This window comes from Miscanthus floridulus, chromosome 10 (genome assembly GCF_019320115.1).
Source record: "Miscanthus floridulus cultivar M001 chromosome 10, ASM1932011v1, whole genome shotgun sequence".
Classification (NCBI taxonomy): domain Eukaryota; kingdom Viridiplantae; phylum Streptophyta; class Magnoliopsida; order Poales; family Poaceae; genus Miscanthus; species Miscanthus floridulus.
This window is the reverse complement of record NC_089589.1, coordinates 92,289,780-92,296,195: the sequence shown is the minus strand read 5'-3', so window position 1 is coordinate 92,296,195 and position 6,416 is coordinate 92,289,780. Positions and strand designations below refer to the sequence as shown.

Genomic DNA, 6,416 nt, shown 5'->3' with positions numbered 1-6,416 from the left:
TGGATGCGGAGCCCGAGTTTGAGTCTGATGCGCAAAGCCGCAAAATCTGAGTTGGGTCGGACATCACGAGCTGCGCGAATCTTCCGGCAAGTTGATCTGTCGTAGTCGCTGAAATAGAAAGGTCTTCATGGTGATCCGAATCTTCGAGGAGACGGCTTTGGAGCTTGCCATCGTCGCCTGCCTCACAGATCCATGAACCGAAGATGAAGGTTGACCCCGTCGAGAAGATCATGTTGTCGAGGTCCGTCGAGCTCTCGGATGCAAATTCGCCGAAAGCCCCTACCTGGCGCGCCAGCTGTCGATGTTTGACCACTGATAGCCTGCCACGGGGGTACCCGGGGCAGTTTGTTCGGGCTTCAGCGTATGCAAAACTCGACGGTTAACGCAAGAGACAGTCGATTTATCCTGGTTCGGACCCTCGACCGTGATCGAGTAATAGCCCTACGTCCAGTCGGCGTTAGCCTTTGCGTTGGATTGATTGTAAAGTGTTGTGTTGCGTTATCTCTTCTCCAGAAACTCTGCCCTCCTTTATATAGTCAGGAGGCCAGAGTCCTAGTCGGTTTATAATGAGAGTTCCTAGTAGGATTACAGAATAATACTACTACTAAGATTAGAGTCCTAGTAGGATTACAGAATAGTATTACTACTAGGATTACATGGGAGAAATCCTAATCAAACTAGATCTCCTCTCTTCTCTACGGTGTATCCCATGGGTCCCGCATCAATAGCATCCGAAGATGATATGCGCCGCTGTTTCTTCTAGAGCCTGACAAATCTCACAAATTGTATTGTCTACTATCCCTTTGTTTCAGTGCCGTTTTACACTGGATTCTGTTCTGTGACAGCAACCACACGAAAAACTTGACACGCGGAGGAGCCTTGTTCTTCCAAACAAAAGTTGCCCAGGCATCTGGAGAGCCGTGAGCACTCTTTAGTGCCTGGTAGAGCATTCCAGCTTCGAGTTCACCATTCCTTCTCGTCATCGGGCATCGGGGGCTGATCTTTGCCTTCGGTGAGGTTATGTTCCTCCATGATCTGCACCACCTAAAGCAGCTGCCCCGTGGCTTGTATGTTGAGCTTCGGACAGTTAAGGATCGGTTCAATTCACCTTCATAAGCTTGCTTGACAGTGATCTCTTGGTTTCTGCAGTGGCTCAAGAGCTCCGGAAATCTTTCTGCAAGAGAGTCATGGCCATCCCAGACATCATGCCAGAAGGATGTTGTAGTTCCGTCCATCAAGTTGACAGCTGTGATGGCTCTGTACAGTGGCAGTAGGGATCTGAGAGTGTCCCAGTGGCTCCCATGCAGGCATTTTGATGTACCCATCTTGCCCATGACGAAGCACTGTTGGAGTGTAGCTTGTGTATCATCTTCAGCAACAAACAGGTGTTTTGAGGCCGAGACCGCCCATATCCTTTGTGTCACAAACGTGCTGCCACGCAACCATGCTCCTGCTGCCAGTGGTTGTTCCTGAGCCAGACCAAAGAAAGGATCGCCTCTTCCTGTCCACCTGATCGATGATGCCTGGTGGGATTTCTAGGGCTGCCACGGCGTAAATCAGCTGGCTGTTGAGTACCGAGTTCACCAATACAGCACGCCCCATCTGGTTCAGAAGAGAGGACTGCCAGCCTGTCATGGTGGAGTGGAAGGTGGCGTTGCTGGAGAGATTAGGCCCTCCACAACGTGGTAGTGAAGCCAGAAAATATATGGGTCCATGCACAGCAAACCAAACATCAGCTAAGAAAGTTACCGTGTGCAAATAGATGGGGAGCGGTGCTATTTAGCTATGTGGGACCAACAAGTACTATCAAGTATTTATTGTCTTCCTCACACCCGCTTCTTCTCCTAGGGTTCGTTTAGTTGGACGAAATTTGAGAATATGGCTACTGTAGCACTTTCGTTTTTATTTGGCAATTAGTATTCAATCATGGACTAATTAGGCTCAAAACATTCGTCTCGCGATTTCCAACCAAACTGTGCAATTAGTTTTTCTTTTCGTCTACATTTAATGCTCCATGCACGTATCGCAAGATTCGATGTGATAGATATTGTTGCACTTTTTAGAAAAAATTTTTGGAACTAAACAAAGCCCTACTCTCCTTGGAATCTGCTACAGTAGCTTTATGGTTGTTTAAGGAGTTGGGACCGGTGCATGTACATTCACCTCTTGTTGTTTTTCGAGAGAATTCCTTATTTGACACCAGACAAATGATCCGTTCCTTTTTTAGCTCTCAAAAAATTTCCGTTCCCTATTTGACACCGAGTTCAACTTTCGTTCCTTATATGACACTCCGTCGGGTTTGCCATCCGTGAACCGTTAACTGACATGTGGGCCCCACCACCCTTCTCCCCTTCTCCTCCCCTTCTCGGCTGGGGAGTGGCCCCGCGACGGCGGTGCTTGGACAGGGCGCATCCGCGCGTGGAGGTGGCGGCGCAGGCGTGCTCGCGCGGCCAGGGGCGCGTCTCATCCCCGCGGCCAGGGGCGCGTCCCGTCGCGCGGCCATGAGCACTGACCGACCGAACGTCCATCTCCTCCGATGAGCGGCTTCATGACGATGAGCTGCTCGTTGATAAATTGCTCGGCGAAAAAGGGCCAGATTGCCATGGGCACACCGGCTGCAACGGCCTCCAGAGTGGAGCCCCATCCACAGTGCGTCATGAAGCCGCCAATGGCTGGATGGGCCAGGATGGCCACCTGGGACGCCCACCCGCGCACCACCAGGCACTTGCTGCCCGCGATGCCGTCTGTGTCGGTGTTCTCGCGCAGCCAATCCTTGACGTCGTCGGGCAGGGAGTCGGCGCCCTTGATGAGCCAGAGCACTGGCAAGGGTCATGAGACAAGAGCCATGCCGAGCTGCATGAGCTGAGCGGGCGGCATGCGCCCGGCACTGCCGAAGCTCACGTACACCATGGACTTGGCCTCCTTGGTGTCCAGCCACGCCATGCATCGCCTCGCGTCACTCGACATGGACTAAGGGTCGAGACTCGGTGAGCGGCACAGCGAGACGGATCCAACGGCGACCACCTTTTTGCCCGTCGCCTCCGCGAGAAGCATCGCCGAGCCGCTCTCCAGCTCGTCGAAGGTGTTCACCACGATGCCGTCCGCGGCCACGTCGAAATCTCGGATCCCCTGCAGCGCCTTCCCACCGACGGAAGTGACCGGCATGAAATGCGGCGGGAGCTGCCTACGCGACAGCCTCAGCTGGAAAGGCGGCAGCGCCGGGACGTCGAACAGCTCGTCGTCCGATGCGACAACCTCGTGCAGCCTGTGCTTGTATAGGTACTCGATGCAGAGCAAAGCGAAGGCGCCGAAGCCATGGAAGACGTAGTAGGGCACGCCAAGTTCGCGCGCCAGGCCTAGCACCCACGTCTGGCACATCCCGGAGATGATGCAGCTCGGACGGCGGCGTGGCGCCACGCCGAGGCAGTACCGCACCACTGCCTCACCGAACGCTCTGTTGGCCACGAACTAGCGAGGCACCTCGTCCTGAGACCGGAGCATGTCCATCCTCTCGCAGCCCTCGGGCAGGCGGGCGTCCCCCGGCCGAGAAGGGGAGGAGAAGGGGAGAAGGGTGGTGGGGCCCACATGTCAGTTAACGGTTCACGGATGGCAAACCCGACGGAGTGTCGTATAAGGAACGAAAGTTGAACTTGGTGTCAAATAGGGAACGGAAATTTTTTGAGGGCCAAGAAAGGAACGAGTCATTTGTCTGGTGTCAAATAAGGAATTCTCTCTTGTTTTTCTGGCATCACTCAAAGTTGGAACTGCTACCCACAATGGCAAGAGCAGTACTCCAAAATTCTCTCTCCTTTCTAGGCACCACTTAAGCACAATATTGTGGAGGGCCTTAGGGGTCCATTTGGTAGGGCTTCAGATTCTCCTAATGTTTCAAAATTAGTTTCTCATTAGAAACTCTTCTTCGTTGGATCAAAATTACTTTGTGAATCGTTTGGCTTGTAGGTTGAATTCTGATTCTAAAAAAAATGATAATAATTAAAAGGATAAATATACCTCTGTGTTTAGAGACAATATAATTTCCACTGTTATAAATTGAATACTTTTCTCCAATTTTTGTTCCTTGCAAAATTTACTGGATATGCTCATATGTGTAGTCTAACAGGGTGCATCTAGCAATTTTACAGTCGTAACTTCACCCACACACATGGTCAAAAGGAACGTCAGTCATTGTTGCTCTGTCTCTCTCTCTCTTCTCTGTGCCCAAGCCAGTGTCAGAAGAGGAGGTTGCCACGTGCCTGGCCGCGGATGGGAGCTCATAGAACGCCACCACCTCTGGAACATGAGAAAGCAGAGGGGTAGAACGGGCTAATAAGGAAGCATCGATCCGTTTCTCGTGCGAAACTAGAATTGAGCGGATTCATCTTCATAGTGTAAAAAAGAGAACCCTTTCTCACCGTTTCTGGAATGAAACACTACACACATTTTGGTTTGGCGGCGATTCTTATGTTTCAAGCAACAAAAAATTGGAACCATTCCAGCATGCCAAACCGATAGATCATGATTAATTGAGTGGATATATAAGAGAACGGGGGTGGTGTTAGTTGGATGGGAGTAGACGGGAATCAAGGTTGATTGGCCCCATGTCCCTCCAATTAGGGATGAAAACGGATCGGATAAGAACGAATATCATTGATATTACATTTGTTTTTATATTTCTGTCCGGATTCGAATTCGAATACAACCATTCTGAATAGGATACGATTGGATATCGACATGATAAATATGTGATTTGAGGATTCGGATACGGATATGATATTGAGTGTTGAATATCCGGACTCGGATACGGACGGATTTAAACCCCTCTAAACGAATTCGGTATCGAATACGGTCGGATAATATCCGTATCATTTTCACCCATACCTCCAATACTCTGGAAAAGCGTCTGACGCTCGGATCAAAGCATTTCCAAAAATTTTATGTCCTATGACGCGCTTGTCCACTTGATATCATGCACATTAACCGTTTGAATATCATGTTTACTGTTTATGTTTTTTTATTTCATTATCTTTTGTTGTACATGTAAAAATGGTACGGACTATATCGATTCAAAACAATCAAAACGTGGTGGGGATCATGCCACTGCATTTGACAGTTGGGACTTGGGAGCTTCACTGCAGGGGACACAATGATCTCAAAATGCAAGAAATTAAATAAAGAAGATGTCGGTGTTTCGGACCGGGGGTCCTCAACCAACTAGTGAATTTGTTCTGCGTGCTCCCGATTCCGGATGGTGATGCAAAGAGACATAAGGTTTATACTGGTTCAGGCAATCGAGGCCCTACGTCTAGTCTGAGAGATCGATCTTGTATTCCTTGCACCGGGGTGCTCGTAGTAGGGGGTTACAAGCTAAAGGAGAGAGGGAGCTGGTCCCAGGTCTCGGCAGGGTGTCGTGCGGGCCGCTTGAGACGTTGCTCTCAGGCGGCAGGGATGTGCGTGTGTGTGTGTTACAAGGTGTTCTCCCTTTCCTAAAACAGCCCAAGTCCTCTCCTTTTATAGCATGAAGGGAGGGCTAGGACGGTATATGAGCTAACTATACGGCGTCGTGTGAACAGAGGCGGCGTGTCCGGGCCCTGTAGCCTGTTCCTGTGGCGGCATAGTCGTAGGAGTGGTCCGTTCTTGGAGCACTGGGGCGGCGTGGCCATCCCATCAGATCCTGTGCGTCGTGGGAGCCCCGGGACTGCCTCGGAGTGGGTGCGGCGGTGAACGTGCAAGCCACTGTGGACGGACTGTGCGCGAGGCCGAGACTTGGTCGGTGTCGAGGCTGCACCGTGGTGGAGGGGTCTCGGCAGGCACGAACCCCAAGATAGCCGAGACCTTGGTGTACAGTGCCGAGGCCTCGAGTGGGCGGCTGATCGTGGGTACAGTGTTAGGATACAGTGGCCGGTAATCCCCGCCGTACCCTGTCCCAGCCGGTATGGCGCTGATCGTGGACACAGCGTTAGGACACAGTGGCCGGTAATCCCCGCCGTGCCCTGTCCCGACCGGTATGGCGCTGATGCGACCTCGGGTCACGTCGGCCATTCTGTGGAGTTGAGCCGTCGTCCGACTGAGATTGCGGGAGTGGTTGAAGCATTAATGGGACATGACGCGTTGTCTGGAAGGTTGGTCGAGGCGGGGGGTGACGGGCTGCTGGCGACCCGGCCTCGAGCGACACGGAGACTGAGGCCTCACGCGAGACGGAGATCGGGCTCCTTGCCGAGGCCTCGCGCGAGACGCCTCGCGCGATACGGAGAATGTACCCCCTGCTGAGGCCTTCCCTGGAGAGCCTCAGGCGAGACGGAGACGGCGCTCCCTGCCGAGGCCTTCCCTGGGGAGCCTCGCGCGAGGCAGAGTTTGTTCCAGGATGCCGAGACCTCCTGCTCGAGGCTCGAGGCGAGGTGGAGGAGGGCCCAGTGGGC

The 6,416-nt window shown here is 52.4% G+C and overlaps 1 pseudogene; it reads right to left on the bottom strand.

Moving 5' to 3' along the window:
• Positions 1-2,463: 2,463 nt before the first annotated feature.
• LOC136489031 (UDP-glycosyltransferase 73C6-like) lies at positions 2,464-5,999 on the bottom strand (annotated as a pseudogene).
• Between the last annotated feature and the right edge of the window lie 417 nt (positions 6,000-6,416).